The 27,031-nt window shown below is 37.3% G+C and overlaps 1 long non-coding RNA gene across 1 annotated transcript; it reads right to left on the reverse strand.

Moving 5' to 3' along the window:
* Positions 1–8,218: 8,218 nt before the first annotated feature.
* Positions 8,219–9,191, reverse strand: LOC134221054 (uncharacterized). The gene is made up of 4 exons (XR_009982183.1): positions 9,034–9,191; positions 8,744–8,889; positions 8,581–8,676; positions 8,219–8,518 (listed from the first exon to the last, which is right to left on the reverse strand). It is a non-coding gene; the product is annotated as an uncharacterized LOC134221054 (long non-coding RNA).
* Positions 9,192–27,031: the final 17,840 nt, after the last annotated feature.

Here is a 27,031-nt window from a genome sequence, read left to right on the forward strand (position 1 = left end):
TTTTTGCAGCCAATTGTGCATAATTTCTATTGTTATTGCTGTTTGGAGTCAATCCAGCATTTCGCGTACGGTAATGGCTGCCGTTTTTTAACATTTGCCTGCGTAGAAAAGTGTAAAAAAACGGCAGACATTACCGCACGCGTGTTAGAATTGGAAATTAACGAAAAAGCTTGTTTCGGCATTTAAATACACCATTCTTTCATTCAAATCGCATTGGCAACCCGTTAACCAAGACGAATCTCTGCCAGAGAACCTAATCTCTAAACTCCAATTAAATTCCGCGTGAACTTGTGGCAAGTGTTCTCGGCTTGCAGTGGGCATCATCAATTCCATCCCATCCCCGATAGACCGTAAGGACGTGGTCGGCGCCGTGATTGACCATATGAAATCGCTCTCGGACTGTGCACATTGAGGTTGGAAAACAAATCCCATGCCCGCCATCCATTGGTTCCTTATGCAATTGCGATTGCTCGCTCTGGTCAATCACGGAGTATCAACTACGAAATGCACGGTCCTCATGCTCAGTCTCATGTTCATGTAAGTTCGAAAGAAGGATATCTTTCTGTGGCAGCAGGGTTTGCGGAAATCACTCTCATTAGATATTAAACAACGACAAAAGAGAGACAAAAACTGTTTCGAATTATTACAAGCCATGATAGCAAGTTTATCAAACTTGTATTCAAGTGCGAAAATACAAAATCAGATAGGCTGCCCCCACCGAGAAGTAACGATATCTTGCTCATTTTGCGATGGGGACCATATTTTTTCACACAGCTGTGTAAAGCAAGTCGAAATGCATCATCAGGGCCAGTTCCCGCTACGTTTGAAGCTTTTTAAAAGAAATTCATTATGGGGTATAGCCTCCCGAATCATTTTTTTATCATGACAGCTTGCGAAAAAAGTCTCTCACGGTATGCTACATATCGTAATTGTACACAGAGATGATAAGTGAGAGAACTTTTCATTCTCTTTTGGATTCAATCCATGTGTGGCAGAAATATATTGCGAAAACAAAAAGCTTCTTTATGTATGATTATTTACTATTGAAAACTTACTAACAGCAATTGGTTTTGGTGAATCAGTCAATCTCGTAAGTGCATAACAAGCTTTTTCCACAGCACTACATTCCAACTGGAACTTGGCCTGCTTTTTAACTTAGTAATCTATTAGCTTTTCTTTAGTTATTAATTAAGAGCTTTCAATGCCTGCCATTGCATTAGTATATATCTTGTGTGGCAAATACAATGGATACACTATGCCCAGGGTGTCGAGAATGTTTCCCACCCGAAAACATCCTAGATCAGATAGAAATAGTTCGCAAGGCTAACTAGAGATTTCAAGCCAACACAAATGTTGATTTCTGTACCCTGCCCTTCGACCGTTGTATTGTACGAAACATAACATAATTTGTTGTTTGAAATGTCAAATACGCCGTTTGACATATGAAATAAAAACAAACATTTGCAAGTTGACTGAGTAAAAATTGTTTTTCTGCAATTCCCGATGATACTTTTCACAACATTGGCAAAAAAAATATTCGTAAGCCCATTATTTGCTACAATTACGCTCTGAAGATGTCTTCCTATTGATTTTGCCAGTACTTAGGTTGTTTCCGGGAAGATCTACCATCCCTTTTGCATAATAGTTCTGTATCGTGTGATTTCGAACATTTTGTGCAAGGATCCCCTGGCATGCCATTAGTCAGCATCTACTCTTTTAGATGGGACGAATGTTTTTTACCGTTGTTTTGGACAAATTTGAAATTGGATCTATGATCAAATTGAACGGTAATGGCTTTATCCTTCACAATGTCCAAATGAATTAAACGATCAGTGCCGTTTGCACTGAAATCACCCCAATTCATAAAATAGAGTGACTAACGTAAGCAGAAATAATTGCCCTGCAGAATATTTACAAGAACTCGCATATTTCTGCTAAAATACCATACGAAGAATTGTAAAACTATTACGTTTTCATGACTGCTGACGCGAATTCACAATTGATTCAAAAAATATGGGTAAATATTATGTAATATTCATAAAAACTATAGTAACAGTTTATGATTTCTATACATTTTGCGGAAAAATATAGTTTTGGAAAGCGGTAGAAACAGTTTCAAAACAATCTGTCAAAAAGATACAACGGTTGGAAAGAAAAGATGTGTGTCATCTTGTTACTGTACGCGTACAGCGTGATACGAAAATCATTGTGCGAAAATCATATGTCTGTCGATAGTATAGAAGGCGTTTTGCCTAATGAGTTTTCCGGCAGCGAAATATCACCACTTTTTTGAAATGTGAATATTATCAATATGATTGAGATTTTCTACAATTTTTAGATGGCATCAGTTAGCTATATTGTTTAATTCTCGGGTACTTATTCAAAAGGACGTATGTGATTTTGTAAACAAAGATTCAAACGTCGATTAGTCCAATCTGATGGCACTCCCACGCAAACCAACACCACCAACAGGTAGCCAAACCCAAGTAACAATCTCCATGCTTTGAAGATTTATGCTAGTTTTATAGAGGTTTTATTACGGCATGTAGAAATGCTTAAAGTTTTATTTTGGTTTTATTCAGTTGTCATTTAATTAGATCCGCAAGAGTACTTGAGAACTACGTTTTGAATTCCAATATAAAACCACAGCTCTTTAGGTTTTATAATGCTCATGTGTTCCTCCTCGGAACTAAAAAATGGAACTGACATAAAGCCAGCAGTTAAGTTATATGTTGGTTTTGATCAAGACTTATAAAAGCTGCCAAGCTTCGTAGAGTCCTGTATAAAACCCACATATAACCTTTACTCCTGAAGAAGACCTGCATAGGAATACGAAGCTTGAAACTACTACTATGGATAGAAACTAAATTTTCAGCACAAATTGTTTGACCCACGGAAGTTTTTTTTCATTTCGCTTTCAGTCGAAAATGAAAAAAAATTAGCAGTTTTTCTATGTCGTGAATTATGTAGGGGAACTGTTCCGATCTCCATCTCACACACTGAAATTACATTCATCTTATCGGGAAGTAAAGAAATACGGCACCAATTTCTTCGCTTTTTTTTTGTCAACATGCGAACTCCTGCTGAAAAAAATCACAAATCAAATACCTTTCCATTGCTCTGCTTTCAATGGGATGAACATCGGAGCCATGAGTTGAAATCCAGGAGCAGTTCCCTTATATATTTAAGTCGTTGAAAAAACTGTTCAAACAGCATTTGCTCATGAGGGGTATAAAAAATATGTATTTAATCCATACATGCTTTGCCAATTTAACACGAGTAAAACACTTTTAAGGTACAAAATATACCATTTAACAATTGCCACTATATGCTTTTTAATTGAAATACTTATTTTTAAAAGTACTTGCATTCGATGCCGAGGGCAGAAAAAGTTTGTTTATGATTTTTTTATATCTGTCTACATTGTCATGTTGTCATTATATATAAAACTACCAAGCTTTAGGTTTGACCAAGGTAAAACTTGCTAGTCGTAACATGGTCTTGAAAAAGGCCAAGATAAAATCTCTAGGTGTTTGAAATGCCCAGATAGGGCCAGTTCAGGAGTGATGGTTATATAGAGGCATTTTTTATGCAATCAAAGTTTTATTCGAAAAAATGTCGCCGATATGAAAAAAATAATGAATTTCATAATCGAAATATCATGCAAATTTCTGTTTCACCAATTTTAAAATTGGACATTCTAATAAGTTTTAGGAACAATGCTTTGATTTTTTGATCAACCAAAGTGGTTATTCATTGAAATTATTTTTAAAGTAATTAACTAAGGCAATTATTTAACTTGAAAAATTCTAAATAATAACAAATTAACGAAGCGCATTGTTAAAATACTGATTATTTATCATGGTTTCACCATGAAAAATCCCTGGCATGCCTTCAAACATGCATAGAACACTCAAAGCCAGATATGAACATTTATTGAACTGGCTGATAATAATTCTTTTATTTTTGTTGTTGACATGTAATCCATGTATTGCAGGAAGAAAAGAATATTTTTTTCGAGTACAAACAATAAACAAATAATCAACTTGAGAGTTGACAACTGTTTCATTATCGGCTTATTTGTTGTTGTATCATAGTCATGAAGTGGTTGTATCATGGTTATATAGTGGTTCTCAAAACCACCAAGTCTAGAGGAGGTTTTATGTTGCATGTTTTATGTGAGACTTGAAGTATATTATAAAACCGTTGGTTCTGAACTGGAACGCATATTAGGTTTTAATGATTGCAATAAAACTGGGCCAACTGGCTGTAACATGGTTTTATAGAAATCTACAGGAGGTTGTGGAAACTGCGAGGACTGCATGGAAGGTTTTGAGATTTGGTTTTGAAGAACGCTATAAAACTCGGATACAACCTTAAGTGTTACTTGGGAAGGCTTCTCCTACTTGTCTATGGTGATGGTTTGCGTGGCAGTGCTATCAGATTGGACTAATCGACGTTTGAATCTTTGTTTACAAAATCACATACGTCCTTTTGAATAAGTACCCGAGAATTTTACATAAGGTAAAACACCCATTACAATCTTTATAGCTAAGACATTAATGCAGTCTTTGCTTAGCTAAGGCACTTTGCCCCTCCTGCCCCTACAAGTTTCAAAGTGGGATCTTTGTGTATCAACCAGTGCTGATAAATTTCATTGCATTCATTTGAACGCTGAATAGGTAGTAAATATAGTCAGCCATTTTTTGCCCCTGTCGTTTTCCACGCCATCTCACTTGATCAGTACCTCCTGTCAATTGAAAATTCAATTGAATGATGGGTCATTCGAATGACTGGTGGTCGGAAAAATGGAAAATTACAGAGAAAACATATTACTTATCACCAACTTAATATGTATTGATGTTGAATTGATGTTTGTTCCTATTATGGTATATGTCGCTAAAAAATTGGTTTGCGGCAAGTTTCCGAAGTGACATGATATGCACCAAAAGTCAATCGAATGAATGCGGCTGCTGCTGTCAATTGAATACACAGGGGTTACCAGGGGGGAAGACACTCGAATCATTTTTTAAATCATTCAAAAGATTAAAAAAATTAAAAAAATTAGAATGGTTCGGCGGGATGAATCTTTTATTTATATAATTTCTAGCTTTTAGAATTTTTTGCTCAGTGTGGTGAGCCTGATGGCGAGATTTAATTTTAAAAATGTATATTTACGTACACTCAGTATATTGTCGGCGTAGCACCAAGTTAGAATTCGGAAGTCGGGACTTCCGAACCGAACTTTCTTCCGAATTTTTTTTTTGTCAAACTAATTGATGCGTTGTTTAGCGCATCTTTAGGCGAATCCACCGCACTACTTCCGAAGTTGGAAAAGTCGCCTTTATCTGGAGAAAAATCCAACTTCGGTATAAAAAGCGGTATAAATTTATTCCGGATAGACAATATTTATTGCGGGTAAGACCTCCGAACTAAAAGATGCCACTGGAACAAGAAGGAGCTGCCATTTTCAGCTTCATCCCAACAGGGCAAGAAATTGCGCAGCAGCAAAAACTGATTACTCTCGGAACGCGAATCGGTTTCACTATTCAAAGTACGTATCGTGAACTAACGGTGATTGTAAATAATATACAAAATGTGCTTATTGATTAATGATTTTTTGTTGTTGTGGTTCTCTTTTGTTTTAGCTGCGGATCAGGCTCAGTTTCACCAGCTGCTAAATTCCCTGCTCTCGACCGACAACGAAGTGCGAACCCAAGCCGAGGAAACCTTTAACAGCCTACCATGCGAAGGCAAAGAGACACATCTGCTGGGAGCGATCTAAAATCCGCAAATGCTACCGAAGAAGTTCGGATGATGGCAACCGTCCTGTTGAGACGATTATTCTCCGCTGAGTTCCAGGACTTCTAGAACCCGCTGCCCCCGGAATCGGAGAAACAACTAAAGCAGCAGGTTCTGCTGACGCTGAAACAGAACGAAAGTCCCAGCCTGCGTCGCAAAATCTGTGAGGAAGTGCCCGAAGTTGTGCGAAACTTAATGGACGCCAACGGCAATAACCAGTGGCCGGAGTTCCTACAGTTTTTGTTCCAGTGTGCCAGCGCTCCCAACATGCAGTGCGAAAGTTCGTTATGGATCCTCACCCGAAAGTTCGTTACGCAGTGTGTAATGGCGATTGGCTACGAATTTCGACCCAATCTTCAAGAAAAAGTTTCACGAGCAAGTCATTCCAGGGCTCCTGAGCTTGTTGAACGACTAGATGGCTACGGATTTCGACCCAATCTTCAAGAAAAAGTTTCACGAGCAAGTCATTCCAGGGCTCCTGAGCTTGTTGAACGACGTGTGGAATCCAAGCGTACAGGCTCATGCAGGTGCAGCACTGGTCAACAATTGCTTGAAGACTGATCAAGAATTGCTTGAGTTATCCTCATCCGGCACGGCTGGCTTGGAAGGATAAAGCCTCAGCCTGTGAGATGTTGGTATGCTATGCACATGAGCTAAAGGACGGATTCGCGAACTATGCCGAAGAAGTGGTGCGTCTATTTCAATGACGGGGTTCGCACAGCAGCTGCCGAATCGTTGCCCTGCTCTAAGATTAAAAAAACACCTATTTGGAAGGCATGTGGCTTTACATTTGCCCTGAACTCCTGAAAGCCTTAGATTTTGAACCCGAGGCAGACGTCCAAGCCGAACTTTTGCATTCATTAGCCAAATGTAACGAAACCCTAGGCACCGCTTGCCTCTAGAAGGAAACCACGGATGAAGTACTCAAAATCATTGACAAAGGAGGAGAAACGCGCAATGGCATGCAAAGAAGAGGACTACGCCGAAGGGGTCGAGGATCAGCTGGCAAAAGAGGACGACGCTGACATCTATCTACTGTCCCTAATTTCCTATATTGTCATCCCTGGTAAAATGGACCAACATCGCAAGGATCATATACAAATCAGCTAATGTAATGGCTTTTCTGAATGGTCACTTCTGTTCCTAGACACGGCCAACATGCTGTCGCAAATGGCACGAATTTTCATACCCCGTCAGCAGCGTAATTTCGTACCACCGGAATTCAATCGAGGTTGCCGTCGATCATCCGAAAACGTTTGCTTACTGAATAAAGCAAAATGATTGGGCGATAGCTTTGCTGATAGATTCTGCTGGACTTTTGTCAGGATTTAAAATTCGAACAACTTTGGCATTTTTCCATTTATCTGGGAAATATTCCAAGTGAAAACATTTGTTAAATAAATTAACCAAAAAGGATAAAGAGCTCTCGGGAAGTTTTTTGATAAGGATGTATTGTATTATAATAAACTGTCAAATTTACATTTGTGTATTTTCATTACAGAATTGAATTTAATTGCGATTTTTAGAATGATGGTCACCTCACGTGAGAATAGGTAAAAACGACTCACCTCACGTCACTCTACTCGTAGAATAAGCCCAAAGAAGTAGTTCATGACACCAAGCTGGAGAACCTCTCGATAATCGATCTTATAGAGGCAGTAAGGTTTCTTATTGCTTCATTTAAATTAATGAAAGGTAGATTGCTTCATTTAATTCATTACACTCTTCTAAACAGGAAGGCCAACTCCGTTTCATTGTTCCAAGTCCGCAGGCAAAATCTCATGCAATGAATTTGTGGGACATCACGTTTGAATTACGAAAGAAATACCGCTCCGAGGAATACTTCTACACGTTCGCGAAAGGTTCCCGGATAAAAAATATCATAAAAATATCATTAAATTTATTGTTACAACACCATTGATTACGTAAGAGCTACCATTAATTATACGGTAATTTTTACAAATAAATCACATCAGAAGTTATGGTTTTGCACCATATAAACTATGGTAAATGGGACTTTTACAAAAGAAAATAGGGGTTGTTATGTATCTTTACAATAAAATTTTCGAAATTTTTTCATACAAATTTGAGAGCAAAACAATTCATTTTAATGTTTATCTATGGGATGATTTTCACGGCCAAAACAATAAAACATTATGTATTTCTAATGTTTTTCGTATTTTTCTTTATTGTATTACAATAGACATACATTAACATTTATTTTGTTTTTTAATCATGAGACGAGTTATTATTATTCCATCCAATGCCACTACTTTGTAATTTTACAGACAGGTATTTCGATATTGAAAGTAAAGTCTATAAAGTTACAAAGTGTTGGTTTCAATATAAGAAAGAAATATTATATAAACTGATGTTTTACACATTTATATTGTGAGATACACAACGATAATTCCTATTATCAAAAATTACAATTATAGTGTCACATTCTAGTTTGGTACCTAATTTTCAATAATAAAGTAATTAATAAGAGAAATTAATTCAATATTTGATGAATATTTTTTTGAATTTAAAAATATTATTATTTTGAATTCCGTTTACTAGATTATAAAACGTAATTATATATCAATTTTTAAAATAAATTAAATCAAAACCTAATTAGAATTAAATGAAAATCTATTTCGAATGATCTAAGAAAAAACACCGAAGCTCTCGGACACAACTTAATCTTCATAATCGACGATGTCTTGTCAAAAATCTGAAATATGAATTCGTAGTGAGCAATTAATTATTATAAGCCTAAATAATCACAATTCTCACCATGTTGGGTACTGTCCGTTTCGATTGAAACATTTGAATGGAAGTTTATTTGTCGAAAACTTCTTGATGATTACAGTTGGGCTCTACCAATGAAATCTGTGAAAGGGGTAAATTAATTCTTATTTTTCAAGAAACGGATTGCTGAAAGTGAAATGTTAGTTACCTGCAGCTGGAAGAAACTGGTTAACGACGCCATAGTTCGTTCCCTGAGTCAGAATGTCGTCCTCGTCTGGAACCCATCGTACGATGTTGACATCGTTTTGGATACCGGCGTCGAACAGCAACTGCTATTCGTTCATTCTTGAATCTCTGAAAACAAACAAGCAAAAGTTTTGCATACGAATCGCTTCACACAAGTTCATCGGTGGAAATCAATTTTCGGAAGCATTAATATAAATTTTCACCTGTACGCCATTCATTATTATTATTATAACAAATCTAATGCATACTCACCATTATTACACAGGGCAGTGGTCTTTGGTCAACCAAATCCTACCGCAACGAAGGTACACTTCTTACATATATGTAAAATGCTTTAAATAGTTTTGTTTATGTTTCAGTTTAACAAAAGCTGTCAAGTTTGGTGCTTTAGTATACACTCTCAAAAGAAACCATGCAAAACTCGAATAAAAAAATACCTACAAAAAATAAAAAAGAATGATTTATCATTTCAGTTAATAGACTAGTTGCAATATATAGAGATAATATATTCATTCGTATAAAAATATAAAAAAAAACAACTCCAATTTTAACTATAATGGAATCTATTGTAATTTTATTGTTTTCAATTGTTGTTCTATAATGCTAACACATTTCTTAAAAATCATTTTTTTTATCTTAAAAAATGGTTTTCTGATTAACGAATAAGAATTATTTTAATGTTTGGTTCTATTATGGATTCACCAAACAAAACAGAAGAAAACATTAAAAATATCATAAAATGTATTAGTTACATTCAAATGTATTGTACTTTTGTTGTAATTACAATAAAGAATTTTTCATATTGATAAAAATCTACAAAACAAATACAATAGATTATAATGTTTACAATACAAAGAATGATATCTCAATGAATTAAACCATATAAGACATTGTAATTTTTTATCCGGGTTGTCCAATGTCTAGTGCCTATAATGGTGAATTCGTAAGGCATAAAATCATTGATAGAATAATGCTTCACAGTGACATATATTACAACTATTCTAGATATCTTTCGATTTCCACAAGTTTAAGCCACCTGCTAAGCCATTTTTGGAAAGTTGGAATGCAATGGAGAACAATATAATTTCAAAAAATCCCGAATTCTACAAGGAGTTTAAAAATCAATCTGGTTTTTAGGCATGCCGTTTCCCTCGGACATAACCGAAAAATCAGTCTTCCATTTCAAATTATATTATTATTAAATTATACAACAACTTACCGTTGAAAATGACATGTTGGATCTATTTTGTTTTTCGCTTTTATTTTATTATTTAATATAACTACGAAAACTGAATAACTAGTTGCAAGCAGCAACCAGCATGCTGCAGCAAACAAGACAAACAAACAGCAAACGTCCAAGCGATTTGACAGATTACACAGGAACACACTGAAAAAAATGTTGTTCAAAATTCAAAGGCGGGATTGATAAGATTAAAAAAAGATTTTAAAAAAATTAAAAAGATTTTTAAAAGATTCGAAATGATTCAAAAAAGATAAAAAATGGAATGATTCGAGTGTCTACCCCCCTGGGGGTTACTCAATTGAGATCTCTGTACTCAATTGATATGTGCGTAGGCCAAGTTCACATTTGGATAAAAAAAATCAATTGACTTTGAGATATCACGGCCCTGGAATCGACGAACGGCTCCAAAGCAAAAAAAATAGACAGCAAAGCATGCATTGCTGCCCTGTTTCGTCCGCGTTGCTTTAGTAACGCTTGACTTTCAACGCAAGGTTCGCTAGCGTTTCAAAATCATGGAAGGACCACATACTTCGGCAAAGTTGCCTATATGTTACGTGCGTCTACTCTGACTTCCTCGATGGGATGACCACCAAACGCCGTTGAAAGCCCAGCTTTCACGATGGGCTTTTCTGCAATGAGCCAACGGGGGTTTATGCTGACTAAGTGGCGGCAGCTTAGTCTCTGTTCCAGTTTGCATCGATGATGGTTGCGACGGTACACTAACAGCCAGGGTTGCGCTGAACCATTCTCATACGATAATTACTGGAATTATCATTTGAAAGCTATTCTCTCTGTTTTAGAGTACGGCTCTTGCTGCTTCCTCTCAGCAGCTGATTGCCACCTGATCAAATTGGAACGAATTCAATATCGTTGTTTGCGTATTGCCCTTGGCTGTATGCATTCAACGCACAATATGAGCCTGGAGGTGCTTGCTGGAGTCACTCCTTTAAAACAATGTTACTGGGAGCTCTCACTTAGAATACTGATCAAATGTGGAACAAGTAACACACTTGTCATAGATAACTTCGATAAAATGCTTGAACTGGTTCATCGGTCAAGATACCTGAGAGTCTATCTCAACTACATATCGTCAGATCTTTGTCTTCCATGTTATAACCCGCCTCGAGTTCACTTCACTAAAGACAGTTCTTCCATTGAATACGATCTGTCCATGAAACACGCTATTCAAGGAATACCAGATCACCTTCGACACATATCTATTCCCTCCCTTTTTTCTGAAAAATATGAACATGTCAATTGCAATAACAGATATTTCACTGATGGTTCGGTGTTTTGAACGTAAATTCAACCACCTTCCGAAAACTTCAGGAACCATGTTCGGTTTATGTTGCTGAGCTGTCAGCAATTAACTTCGCTTTGGGGATAATTTCCGATCAGCCCGTAGACCATTATTTTATCTTCTCGGATAGTCTTAGTTCTATCGAGGCACTCCGGTCGATGAAACCAGTTAAGCACGCATCTTACTTTCTTACAACTATAAGAGAGCAGATGCGTGATTTGGTCGAAAGATCATTCAAGATTACCTTTGAATGGGTCCCATCCCATTGCCTAATCTATGGCAATGAGGAGGCGGACTCGCTAGCAAAGGTGGGCGCACAAGAAGGTGAATTTTATGATAGACAAGTCTCGAACAACGAGTTTTCCCCATTAGTCCGTCAGAGTACTCTTCAAAATTGGCAAATGATTTGGTCACACAATGAACTTGGACGGTGGCTGTTTTCCATAGTTCCTAAAGTTTCTGCGCGAGCGTTCAGAGGTGAGGACTTAAGCGGAGACTTCATTCGCACGATGTCGAGACTTATGTCCAAACTAAACTTATGTCACTAAACGCATACCTCTATAGAATAAACCTGGTCGATAGCAACCTATGTAGGTGTGGAGCCGGTTACGATGACATCGATCACATAGTTTGGTATTGCTCGGAAAACGACGCCTCCAGAGAGCAACTATTGGATACCCTTGTGGCCCGAGGTAAACAACCCTACAGGGAAGTAAGAGGTGTTTTGGGGGATCGCGATGTGGTTTATCTGCAGGCTATCTATGCCTTTCTTTGCTCGTCTGACACAAAAGTCTAATTCCCCTATTTTTTTCATTCTCGTTTTTGTTTTTTTGTTCTGTGTAATACGAAGCTATGGCCATCCGGAAGATGCTCCCTGACGAACCACAACTCGAGCCCGACGCTACGCCATTCCGTTAATGACGTCAAATACCCGGATGAGCAGCTGTAATACCTCAAACCTAAATCCGCTAAAGTCCGTCCTGAAATTACGCAATCTAACCTTGAGTCGCCACGAGTATCTTGGTGTATACCCTTTCCCCTTACTAACTGTTGATAATAAGATGATATCGATTGTAAATATCATATAGTCTCGGCTCCGTTAAGTGTTATACACGCCTGAGCCTGTCAAATAAACGCAATAGATAAAAAAATCCGCGGACCAAATTCCCTACGTGTAAGGCTACCTCAAACGCACCAGATGTTAAACTAATGCAACAGTTACAATGTTACTTTTGTTTCAACATCAAACTGCGAAAGAAATTGGGCAAAAATAAACCATTTTTGTGTTCAGAGTCATCCCCAAGTTATTTATATACCGCCGGAAATAAGTATAAAGACAAGCATGATTTTCATACATTTTCATCATGTTTGAGAATCGAAATTTCGATTCGTAGCGATTCGATTTGGCTAAAATTTTACTAGGCACCTGTTTTCAACTTGAACTTTCGATCTTTGAGTGAATTGTATACATCTCTAATGATTTTGACCTCCGAATCTGGAAATAATTATAAAGACACCACTCCATACAACAGACCTGTTTTTATAATTATTTCCAGCAGAAACGCGTATAAGTAGAATATATGCATAAATATAACTTTCATTCAATAAAAATTCAAGTCATTTTAGGCCTGCTGGCAAAAAATCAGCCCAATCGAATCGCCAAGAATCGAGATATTGACTTCTCAACATGGCCATTTTGTATGGAAACCGAGCTTGTCTTTATACTTTTTTCCATCAGTGTATAGGGGAACTGCTCCTGGAATTCATCTCATGGCTCCGATATTCATTCCACCATAAACAAAGCAATGGAAAGTAATTTGAATTGTTTTTTATTTTTGGATTGACACACTACACACAACCCCCTCCTCCACTCGTCCATCTTAACGTTACGTTATGTATGGATGTTCCCTAAGTTAGCCCACCGCATGGTGAGAAGATGTGAAGAGAATAAGTTATCATGTTTTTCAGGATCATTGGCGCACCGTAAGGGAGCGCGTCCTATAAGGACCTATATGTTTGTGGAGGGTGATATTTCGCAAAAAACTTTTCGGTGTATCCAATCAAAAACATTTTAAACTTCTGTAGAATATAAACCGAGCGCAGCATGGTTTCTTCTCCTAAGCGCCAACCCCAACGTAAACAAATACATCATTCTGCAATCAATTCCTAACAGCCCGAAACATTGATCAATAAAAAAACCCAAGCTTGTATGTGAAATGTGCCATCCCGGATGGCTGAAGAAAAACATTTACGCTCAGTCTCGGATCTGATCTGGACAGGTGCTTTGTTCCGCAGACGACGCCAAAGGTAAACAACTACTCTGTGGCTCTCAATAAATACAACGTTTTAGCTTTATGATACACTGTTTGGCATCGATCCATAGTTTGATTCGGCCACGATGGTACGCCGGCATCCGCTGCTTCGCGTCCGATGGCAAGGCGAACAAATACATTCTCTTACGTCTAGAGGGGATAAAAATTAAAAATTGATTATTTTACCCAATTCAAGTTATTCCATAAAATGAACCCTCCAAAGGATGTGTCGAGGGACGCAACTGCAACCGCTGGTGGTTTAGATTGGAAAGGACAGCGAAAGCAGAACAAAATGGGAAATCGAATAGAAACGAGTTCGTGGAGAAATTGAGAAGGAACATATAGTTTTGGGGGTAATAATTGACTTTCCTGTGACCGTGAATCATTGCCTCTATCGATTCGTTCAGATTTTTGAAAGCAACAACCCGAATTAAGGTGAACAAACTAATAATATAAAAATAAAAAAATACTGTGATATCAGGTTTTGTTATTTTTATATTTCACGAATAACACAAAATAGCATCTGAACTAAAAATTGTCTTATGATAGCAAGAAAAAAAAGTATACGAAAACACTCAAATGTGCAATCAAATGGGGTTGTACGCGAAGGTGACGTAGGACTACGTAACTGTAAGTAATGGATTAGCTACTAGCAGATCGGATCCTGCGTTGCGCGGGATTCGCATTTTTGCTTTTCAAATGAATAGAGCTATGTATACAACGGCTTGGCTGTTGTAGACAAAATGCAAAACGCAATGAAAACACATTTGCGGGATTTGACTGAGGGACCAAAATCTTATAAGGAAACCTCGTCACATCTCGCAATGGGCAACACATTGGACGTTTCTCTCGGGGCACAAAGAGATCGTCGATCATTTTAATTTGTTGAATTTATTGTAAACTGTTTATAATTGTATGTTTGTAAAAATTTTATTGTAACAAGCATATACGCTACATTACGGCCAAAGAATTCAAGTGCTTGGGCATGGTTTTCCGCGCTGCAAAACACTTCGATGATATCCATTGCATAAAAACTCTCTATTGCTCTTTGGTACGTTCTATCTTGGAAAACGCTGTCGTTGTTTGGGCTCCTTACTATCAAAATGGAATTCAACTATTAGAAAAAGTCCAACGCAAGTTTATTCGCTTCGCCCTTCGAAGACTTCCATGGAGCGATCGGCTGAACCTTCCGCCTTATGAAGATCGATGTATGTTAATTGATCTGGAGTTATTGGAAACACGTCGGAATGTTTTCAAAGCCTCGTTCATTTCTGATGTTCTTCAGTCACACATTGATTGTCCTCGTGTACTAGATATGTTGAATATTGACATCCGTCGTCGTCATCTCCGTTCTCATGAATTTCTTCGTCCTCCTGCTTCTCATACAAACTACGGATATAATGATCCTATAAATAGTATGTGCCGTGTGTTCAATCGCTGTTATCCTGTTTTTTGACTTCCACTTGTCCCATGTCACCAATAAGAATCGTTATCGTGAGATGTTAGCTAGATAATTAGTTGTTAGTTTGTTAGTTAGATAATTTATTAAGCAAATTTTGTATGTATCATTTGGAAATTTTTATTCTGTTGATATGAAAAGAAGAGGTAGTTTTGCTCCTATTTGTGAAAGAGCTTTTATTAATGGCTCTACTCAAATGGGCTTTTCCCTGCTTCAGAAAATAAATAAATAAATAAATAAAAATAAAATGTAAAATATTGCAGCACCGCAATTTAAGTAGGTACAGTTGTTTTGAATAACTACATTTTTGTATGCATTTTTGCAATTTCCAGATTAAGAATCACCGTAAATGTCATCAAAGAATAACATGTACAGTAGGGTGGTTCAAAAAATTGATTTTGCTCCACAGCGCTCATCTGATTCTTTACCATGTTCTGAGTGTCCTCTGAAAATTTGAGCTCATTTGGATTAAAACTGATTTAGCACAAGCCGTTTCAAGTTTGCATGCAAATTAGTATGGGGAAATTTATTTTTTCATTATACTGTTAATGACGCTTCCCCATCAAGCGCAGGTTAAAAGAAAACCTACATAGCTAAAAGGAATACTCAACAGCTTTCACTCAGTGAAAACTGCATCTCAATTAATCCTTCCAATAATTAGTAATCGAATTTAATCTATACCGTGGTTTTCTAAAGCTAATTGCATAACTCATCAACAGGCAACATTGTTGCTTGTGGCGCGAAAGATAGCACACACAAATTCAGGCTACTGTGTTGCACTGCACATTTCAGTGATGCCCTCAAAGAAGTTTAACGATCTTGACTAAAGATTCGCAACCTGTCTTAAAATCGATTAAGGTAACGGTACCAATAGTGGAGGTATTAGTAGATCCACAAAAGAAAATATTTTTTTTAAAAATTGATAATTATGGGAAATTCAAAGCTTCAATATCTTATTCAATAGAAAAACTAATAAATTTGCTAACAAAAATGAGATAGATGTAATCTAACATCAACAATTATCAAATATTGCTTGCACCACTAATAGGTGCACTGTTCCTTTAGTGGCAGTAAAAAATAATTTTGGTTCCCATAGTGGTGCTATCCATTGGTTTCTTATGAGACTCGCCACTATTGGTACAGTTGCACCACTATAGGTGCAAAGGAGTCAATTTTGTTAAGGAAAATCATTGTTTTCAATAGTTTTTCAAGAGAAATCTTAAGATAAGTTGCTTTTAACAGGATATTTAAAGCACGACGCATCAACTGAAACCATCGTAACGTGTAGGGTAAGACGGTATAATATGCCCCCCCTAAGGCAACTCCTTGATAACTTTTTACTTTTCAATGCAATTTATGCAAACTTTGTGTTATTTGGTAGTCCAGGAAGTCGCAAATGCATTGCGCGTGAGTAGTCATATAAAAATATTACAGATAACACGTAATAAAGCTTTTTTGAAAAGGCGTGAAAAAATGGATTTCAAAAACAGCCTGGGCAATACGCCCCACCTTAGCCAAAGACGTTTCATAGCCCTTCATTAGTATGTTATCAATCCCATAATAAAAAGGTTACAAATCCTTATGTGCTTGACATTAAAAAACCAACATAAGTCCATTTAATCAGGTTTGAATTACATTTCAATAGTTTCCATATAATTTGGAAGCAACGGCTGCGGGCTCGCCGCGCTTGTGTCCAGTTGGTAGGGGCATATTGTCCTGCCTACACTGGGGCGTTTTGACCAGTGAAACATATTTTTGAAAAACGTAACATTTTTGAAGATGGAAGCAATTTGAAATCATATTAACCACTGAGAAAAGTTATTTTGTTGCCCAACTGAGTGTTCCAGTACAAATTTTGAGGAAAGTATGCTAGCGTCGCTCCAGAATGTTGAGCAAACAAACATTGAAAGTTACATCAAAACTGTAACTTTTTGTATTTTGCAAATATTTTCGTTATGTAATACAAAATACTTCCACATGCACATAGTATGATGGTTTTACAAATGTTTATAGGTACCAACTGATTTGGACCCTTAGTTAGTTACAGTTTTCTAGAAGTCAAAGGGGGGCGTTTTGGCCAGGTGGGGCGCATTCAGAGCCTAAAATATTCATCTTCATGAAGCAACTTCGGTCCGAATTTTGACAAACATCGCATGAATATTCAAAACATAGAATGACATAGTCAGACGACTACTCCACGAACTCATTCATTCGACTGTCACTGAATGTGTTTACTATGTGCAGAAAAAAACATAATTATCATTGTTTATGTTGATGTTTACCGCTGAAAGTGCCTCGCGGATGAAAATCGGATTCAGTTCTGTGTGATAAATCACTTTACTCATTTGGAACGTGATCAGATTTTAGATAATTTATCAATTTGTAGAATGTGCATAAATATTCAATGACTAATATTCAACTGAATATTGACTGTCCAGAGCCGACTATGAATGTGTCGGAAGTGAACTGACAAATGAAGAAAAATAGACTTCACTAAAAAATTTCGATTATTTTACACTCTGGGCGCATTATACCGTCTTACCCTATAAATATGATAAATCTCATTAAAACCCCACTACCTCCACTATTGGTGCTACCTCCACTAAGGGTACGGTTACCCTACTAATTATTGGGACGATTAATTAACATCAATGAAAATACATACTAAGGTATGGAAATCCATATATTGTGTGCGTGCCTTTCGTGTATGGCGAAAAAGCTTTCACTACTACATTCGAACAAGCTCCCATAAGAAGCCGTGCAAATATGTACGTCACCATTTGCTGTTTACATTTTCCATCATCCACTAATACACTTGCATTTGGTCTTCTTCCTCACCTTCTATCTATTCTCATTGAATTAACATGCGGTTTTTGTTGGGTGAAAGCGGTTGAGTATTCCTTTTAGCTATGTAGCTTTTCTTATAACCTGCGCTTAATGGGGAAACGTCATTAACAGTATAATGAAAAAATAAATTTCCCCATACTAATTTGCATGCAAACTTGAAATGGCTTGTGCTAATTCAGTTTTAACCCAAATGAGCTCAAATTTTCAGAGGACACTCAGAACGTGGTAAAGAATCAGATGAGCACTGTGGAACAAAATCGATTTTTTGAACCACCCTAATTTTACAGAGTGTCTGCAAATTATCCGTACAGTTTTCGACAGTTTGCGTCTACAGAGAAAAAAACACAATAATATAATCTTGGATTACTTGGAGTCATGTCATAAACCTACAGTCACATCGCCACATCTCTATATTAAAGTGACCAAGGGATGAGATAAGAAGAGAACGAAGAATGAAAGGAAAATTGAAATGAGTGTTTCTGATGTGTTTGTTATTGTTCGAAGATGGTCTAATAGCCTTTAAATTTGAATATATCGACATAGGGAGAGATAATTCTGAGCAAAATATGACCAGAATTCATCAAGATAGAGAGATATCGAGAAAACCATTGACATACACTGAGGAAAATGGACGTACGATTTTCACTAAAACGCCTTATAGAAATTTGCCACAAGGAATCGGTATGAATTTCAATATGTTGCCTTATGAATGATGATTTTCATTTGAAAAAAAGTGAAGTGTGGCAGACTGGATTCGAACCATGGACGTCGGGGTCGGGAGGCCGATATGTAGACCACACGCCCATCGACGCTTGGGTATTCGAAGAGGTAACTGCGTATAAGAAGCATTGATGGTGGAATAATCAGTCGAATATTCATAAGGCGCCAGTTATGAATTTCGATAGTCCAGTTCGCTGAGTGTAGGGAGTGATATCGAGATGTAGAAAATCGAAATGTAGAAAGTTGCCTGTACACAAAAAAAACTTCTTTGTGAATGCTTTTTTTCTGGTGTTTAGCACAAAAAGGAATTGCTTTCTTATTCACCGGAATTGAATTTATCATTTGGTATGGTCCATCTTGAAAACAGCAGCTAGTAAAACACCAAATATATTACCGAGACATTTGAAATCATGTCACATTCGTCAAAAGTGTCTGCAAAGTATCTGTATAGAAATGTGCGGCCATCGTGATTCTTTCCGACACAGTCGAAGGCGTATAATTACGGACGAAGGAGTCATTTTGAAGAGAGCAAATTCAGCGCGGTTCAACAAACACATTAGGGGACAAAGCCTTGTTGATCACTATTTAATTTGATAACGATGGACCATTGCGTTAAAAATTTATTAAGAAAATGGTACATCGAACCAAATAAGCGCCATATAAGGTTGGTGTTTTTGCTAAATGCGAGAAAGGCAGTATCACTACTAGTTTTTACTATTGTTGCAATTCAGAACGTTAATGAATAAAGCTTCCAATGATGATTAAATTGGTTATGATTAAATTATTCAACTCTATGATTGAAGATTATGATTAATGATTTATTCATTTTTGACAATGACTAATGATTATGATTAACGATTAAATTAATTTTTGACAATGATTAACGATTATGATTAATGAATAAAACGTTTGGAGTATGATTAACGATTACCGATCGTGATTAAATGTCGACACAATATGGATATGATTAATGATTGACAATAGACATGATTAATGAATAATGATTATGAATAATCAAATTAAATGATTTGCATAGTGATCTATAATCAAGTAACCTTTCTACCAAATTGTGTTATTCATAGGTACAAAAATTGTATGATTATGATTAAAGATTAATGAATAAAAGCGATGTATGCAATGATTAAAATTGATGATTAATGAAAAAACTCAAACAATCATGAATATGATTAGTGAATAATGATTAAATGTAAAAATCTATGATTAACAATTAGTGATTAATGATTGAATCGATTTTTTTTGCATGATTATGATTAATGAATAATGATTAAATAACCCATTATTCATTAATCATGATTAAATCTATGATTAATCACTAATGCTCTGGTTGCACTGCACACACAATAGGGTTTCTTACCCTATTTCCGGCCTAACATGCATACTAGGGTGGTTCAAAAAATCGATTTTGCTCCACAGTACTCATCTGATTCTTTACCACGTTCTGAGTGTCCTCTGAAAATTTGAGCTCATTTGGATTAAAACTGATTTAGCACAAGCCGTTTCAAGTTTGCATGCAAATTAGTATGGGGAAATTTATTTTTTCATTATACTGTTAATGACGTTTCCCCATTAGGCGCAGGTTAAAAGAAAACCTACATAGCTAAAAGGGATACTCAACAGCTTTCACCCAACGGAAACCGCATGTTGATTAATCGTCCCAATAATTAGTAATCGATTTTAAGACAGGTTGTGAATCTTAAGTCATGATCGTTAAGACTTCTTTGAGGGCATCACTGAAATGTGCAGTGCAACATAGTAGCCTGAATTTGTGTGTGCTATCTTTCGCGCCACGAGCAGCAATGTTGCCTGTTGAGGAGTTATGCAATTAGCTCCAGAAAACCACGGTATAGATTAAATTCGATTACTAATTATAGGAACGAATAATTGAGATGCGGTTTTCACTGAGTGAAGTTAAACGATTTACAATGATATGGAAATGCTAATATCATCTTCCACACTTAGACGTACATGTTCATGATAGAATTAGAGGCGAAAGTATAGAATTGATAGTTCTGTTAGGATACTGTGGGGTTTGAGTAAGTTACCATCAGCGTGTGATTTTATATTAACACCTCAGCGTGTCAATCGGTGAGCAGCAAGCCATGACTCGCCCTCTTCTCGTCCGATCTCCGTGGCGTGCACACGCACCGATGGAGAGCCGCTGTCATCGCATTCCGCTGCAGCTATTTGGAGCCACACATTTGGCGATCCTGCCAGGTTGTTTTTTTTTCGTATCCTGACGCTCATTTCAAAAGGTGAGTTGAATTCAACTGGTTAATATGCGAAAAGATACAGTATTTAATTTTTAAATATGGAAAGGAATCTCAACCATTTCAACAAAGCGTGTTTGGGAGACCGCTGGAAAGTGAATTGTGGTTTGTAAAATCACAAAGCGCGTCGGGATGACCGCTGGAAAATGATTTGTGGTTTGGAAAATCACAAAGCGAGTCTGGGAGACCGCTGGAAAATGGATTGTGGTTTGTAAAACCACAAAGCGCGTCGGGATGACCGCTGGAAAATGGTTCGTGGTTTGGAAAATCACAAAGCGCGTCTGGAAGACCGCTGGAAAATGGATTGTGGGAAAATCACAAAGCGAGTCTGGGAGACCGCTGGAAAATGGTTTGTGGTTTGGAAAATCACAAAGCGCGTCGAAATGACCGCTGGAAAACGGATTGTGGTTTGAAAAATCACAAAGCGAGTCTGGGAGACCGCTGGAAAATGGATTGTGGTTTGTAAAATCACAAAGCGCGTCGGGATGACCGCTGGAAAATGGATTGTGGTTTGGAAAATCACAAAGCGCGTCGGAATGACCGCTGAAAAACGGATTGTGGTTTGGAAAATCACAAAGCGAGTCTGGGAGACCACTGGAAAATGGATTGTGATTTGTAAAATCACAAAGCGAGTCGGAATGACCGCTGGAAAATGGATTGTGGTTTGAAAAATCACAAAGCGCGTCTGGGAGACCGCTGGAAAATGGATTTTGGTTTGTAAAATCACAAAGCGTGTTAGAGAGACCGCTGGAAAATGGATTGTGGTTTGAAAAATCACAAAGCGCGTCTGGGAGACCGCTGGAAAATGGATTTTGGTTTGGAAAATTACAAAGCACGTTTGGGAGACCGCTGGAAAATGGATTGTGGTTTGTAAAATCACTAAGCGCGTCTGGGAGACCGCTGGAAAATGGAACGTGGCTTGGAAAACCGTAAAGCGCGCCTGAGAGACTGCCGAAAAAAGGGTTGACAATCTAGAAAATCCCAGGGTGAGTCCGGGAAGTATAGATTTTGGTTAACATAAATTTATACAATTGACAGTGTACATAAGACCACAAGTTTAGCTTATTCTAACGAAATCTGAGAGATATGCAGAACTATCATATGCGACAAAGATGTTTGGAAAGCGAAATAGATTACATATCTTGAAGTTTATTTTGGGATTTACTGACTTAGTAGTCATAGCAGAATTGCCCGTTGAATCAGATATCCAAAATTCACGAAGTTAAAAAAACGTTGCCAGCTTTCACAAAGCTATTAGTTTGGAGTTGTTGGATAATAGTACTAGTTACCAAAAATCTAAAATAGAGGTATCGCTATCTTTAATAAATATATATTATTCTCTAGGCGGTTGGTCGGAAGTTTAACATCGACATATATGAGGTCAGCTTTGTGGGAACTGTATTTGCGCCCGAGAAAATAGCTGCTGACCGTGAGCATCAAGAGGTGATGCAACCGGCCAGCACGATGGTCCGACGAAGAAAGAGGCAGAGTCATGGCTTGCTATGCGCAAATCGATAATGATAATGCTGTTATCGTTAAACGGGTAGATGAATCGGTATTCATTCGTTTACCAACATGTTTGGGGGTATGCCTCTAAATAAACAGTGAAGGTAATTTACTTATACCCCACAAGCTTGATGGTGTTACTATACACGAGGCTGATAGTTGGACCAATTAGGCAGAATAACTTATTTAGATTATTGCTGCGATCTATAACGTGCCTTGAGTGATCAATATCATAATAACGAGATACCAATGTTGTTCTGCAATTTAAAATCGTGGTGAAGTCAAGTTTATTTTGGAGTTCAGTTTTCAAATGAAACATGTTCAACGTTCAACTTCGTCTTACGAAAATGACTTTGAAAAAAAAAACACTCTTCCTATGCTGAAGGATTTTTTTTGTTCCTTTTTTTGTGAGAGAAGAAGGGGAATGTGGGGTTTGAGTAAGTTACCATCAGCGTGTGATTTTATATTAGCACCTCAGCGTGTCAATCGGTGAGCAGCAAGCCATGACTCGCCCTCTTCTCGTCCGATCTCCGTGGCGTGCACACGCACCGATGGAGAGCCGCTGTCATCGCATTCCGCTGCAGCTATTTGGAGCCACACAGATACGGCAGGCAAGAAGAATGTTTTTATAGAAGTCGATTTGAAAGCGAGCGGAGGGCAATATTTGTGATGGCACATATCGCACGACCTTCCTTCTGCCAAACTCATTCATGAAGTTCATGAGTTATGAACGACTTTTTAGATGAACTCGCATAATTACTCCTTGAGGACTTATGGAAGAACTTACGTAACAATTTATAGAGGAATTTGTAGAGGAATTCCTGGGACATCGCCCAAAGGTATTCATGGATGAACTCTCAGAATGTAAAACCAGTGAATATAACGCATATCGTCGGTGAGCATTCGTTCATGTTGTGATTTGAGCTACAATATATTCTGCGGCTCTGACATCCTACGTGCGTTTCTTGATACATCAGCGTGTCAATCGGTGAGCAGGCAGTTGGTTGGTTGGCGGTCATTAAGATAGAAAATGTTGCCATCAGATTAGCATTAGCATTATCATTGAGCATTTCGCACAAATTCGTAGGTGGTACAAGCCAAGACTATTGTATAAGAGTAGCATCACTATCATCCGTTAGCGCAGATATTGATTTGGGATTAATCACTATCACTTAGATGGAAGCAATGCACTCTCCAATAGTCGAGATCTGTCCTGGCCACGTCCTTGCGAATGCTGAGGAAGGGGAAGGATGGTTAGTTGGACATCTACTTAAGAAAGATGCAGAGAACTCTACGACCTCTCATAGGTGCCACGGGAGATTTTGGGATTGTGTGGAAGGTTATAACAGTAGGAATCGTTTTGGTAGAGCGTGAAACACAGAAAGAATTAAGATAGAAATACAAAGTAGGAAAGGGACGAGCCTGGAATTGAACCCACGACATCCTGCTTATAAGGCAGAAGTATGAGAGTACATTCAATATGGGACAACGTTAGTTTGCTATTTTGTTACATTTCTTTCGATAAAAATCTTCCATTTCATCATGTTATTAAAAAGACCCATAAAATGAAATTCTATTTATGGAAAAAACTTTTAAAACCCCACGTGGAACTTATATGCCAGTACCAGCAGACATGTCCACATTGTTGGACAGATGAGGTACAGAAATTATTCTTATTGTTTTCTGATTTTCTGTATTCAGATTGACAAAACCTGCAATGTTTATTTTATTCGATGCTTCCTAGCAAATTTGTTTGCTGGTTGACGAAATAAAATTAAAATTACTTAATAGTCGATAACATCATTGGAAATTTTAGACGAGTACTCTGTTGATTTCTTTATTTGTAATAAGTAATTACAAAACTTTCCCAATTAGAAATTGAAAGTAGTCAAAGTAGAATAAAGTGGTCGATTGTCAGCACATTGTTGTTTTTGGTCCATAACTTTCGTCCAATTGCACACAAATTGTGAACGAATTTTCTCACATGTCGCGACTGGCAGTTGTTGCAGTTGTGACATCTGAAAACGAAAGAAATTCGATTTACGCCAGAACTCACTTCATTTTTGAACTGGAACCTGAAGGTTTGTGGCTGATCACCGGAATTGGGCGATTCAACATGTTCAAGCGAATCTACGGAATTTATGTTGAAACAATCTGGCAACACTGGTTCATTGCGTGTTGGCTCTTGTTTCGGACAGCAGAACGATCGCGCGATTTGCCGAAATATTGTGTTCTGCATTGCGCGGCCGTCAGTGCCTGTTTTGTCGTGTGTCTGCTCAGTAAGCAGATAGTCCGCGCGGCCGAGTGAGTAAACAATTGGTGCGTGATCGTACGTGTTTCAGGTAGGATTTAGAACATTTGTAAAATCAGAGTTTTTGGTTTTGTTTCTAATGTTCGGTGAATAAGTGTGCGGTTGAACGTGTTTTGTATATGATGCGAAACATTTGTAAGATCCAGGTTATTTTGTCCTCCTTTGGACGGTTCGTAAGTGAATTGATGAATATATTTTAATAATTTTTCAGCATATACTGTTATTGACAAACGCTCTATATTGTCGAATAGAGCTCTCTATTATTCACCTTACCCACTAACACAAATTTTCCTTCCCGAAACATCTATACTACCCATACTATACTACCTTCTATGGGTTCCCTGCATCTTCACTAGTAGATGTTGAACTAACATTCCTTCCCTTCCTTCCGTGATTGTAAGGACGTGGCCAGGTATACAACTGCTACTGTATAGGAAAAGGTACTAATCCCAAGTACCAATTTGTGACAATATACAGTAGATTGCTCATTTGAGCATTGTATAGCCACCCACGATTTGTACAATCACATATGCTATGTTAAAAGGTTATTTATGCAACTGGAGGACATTTTAATGCAAAAGGAAGACATCAGATTTATAATGAAAAAGGAGTCCTCCTTTAGGACACCACAGGTAACACGTAATGAAACTTTTTTGAAATGTCGTGAAAAAATGATTTCAACAAGTGCCTAGCCAAACGCCCCACGTTAACCAAAGACGTTTCATAGCCCTTCATTAGTATTTTATCTATCCCATAATAAAAAGGTTACTAACCATTATGAGCTTGACATTAAAAAACCAACATAAGTCTATTTAAGCAGGTTTGAATTACATTTCGATAGTTTCCATATAATTTGGAAGCAACTGCTGCTGAGCTCCCTGCGTTTGTGTCCACATGGTAAGGTGTTTTGACCAGTAAAACGTATTTTCGAAAAACGTTACATTTTTAAAGATGGAAGCAATTTCATATCTAATCCCCAGAGAAAAGTTATTTTGATGCCCTACTGAGTGTTCCGTTGCAAGTATGCTAGCGTCGCTCCAGAATGTTGAGCAAACAAACATTGAAAGTTACATCAAAACTGTAACTTTTTGTGTTTTACTATTATTTTCATTATGAAATACAAAAATGCTTCCACATTCACATAGTATGATGGTTTGACAAATATTTAAAGTTAACAACTAATGTTTACCATTAGCTAGTTTTAGTTTTCTAGAAATCAAAGGAGGGCGTTTTGGACAAGTGGAGTGCATTATACCGTCTTACCCTAATGTCCAATAAACTTTAATGTGCAAATTCGAACAAATATAATATTCTTAATCACATTAAAATCTTAAAATCGGTCGATATTTTTTTATATCCTCCTTTTCGACCAAATGTCATCCTTTTTCGCTGCAATTTAGGTGAATTGTCCTCCATTGGAAAATTGTCATATGATCACCCTATGTTGGGCTCTCGTCATTTCTGACAAGTAAGTTAATGCACAAGTGAATACAAATTTTGCAGATTTTTCTGTTGATATTTTTGGGCATTCTTTTGTCTCAGTTATTCAGGAAAAGCTAGAAAATATCGACAAAAAAACATTTGATACTCACGTTCCTTCCATCCTTAGAAATAAATGAATAGAGAAGAATCAGCTATACTCACCTCGATGGAGCTATCTATATATTGCAAAGACATCAACTCAGTGAAACTATTGCTTTCCATAAATACGTAACGTTGTTAGAAGAAGGCCTGAAAAAATTCAAATCGTTTTCTTAGTGTTGCGTAAATTGTGTCTGGCTACCAAAGAGAACTTGTTCTATATAAACCATTCAAACCGCAAATAACCTCACCTCCCTTATAAGACCTACCCAAAAGATTTGAATATTGTAACTTCCATTAGGAGATGACGAAGCAAAGTCAAGTAGAACAACCTTTTGCGTTCTCATACCCCAAAGTGTACCGAAAGGCTCCATATCCACTGCAACATATTGCATTCAACGGAAAATCTCGTTCTTATGTTTCCTCTCGCAAAGGGATCCGATACACAATTCCTAAATATTAGATGTATTTTGAAACGAGAAAGACGGCATCGTTATTAGTTGGATTAATCCGGGTTTTTTTACCATTTAATTTCGTCGAAAATGATTTGCTTTTGACTTTTTGCTAACATATTCATCTGCTGGTGGTTAGAATAACATTTTCTCTCAACTGTCGACGGTAATTGAACTTTTTGCCTTCGGCTGTGTCTGATATTTTTCGGAAACAGATGTTTATAGAAGCGC

Source organism: Armigeres subalbatus, chromosome 3 (assembly GCF_024139115.2).
Source record: "Armigeres subalbatus isolate Guangzhou_Male chromosome 3, GZ_Asu_2, whole genome shotgun sequence".
NCBI lineage: Eukaryota > Metazoa > Arthropoda > Insecta > Diptera > Culicidae > Armigeres > Armigeres subalbatus.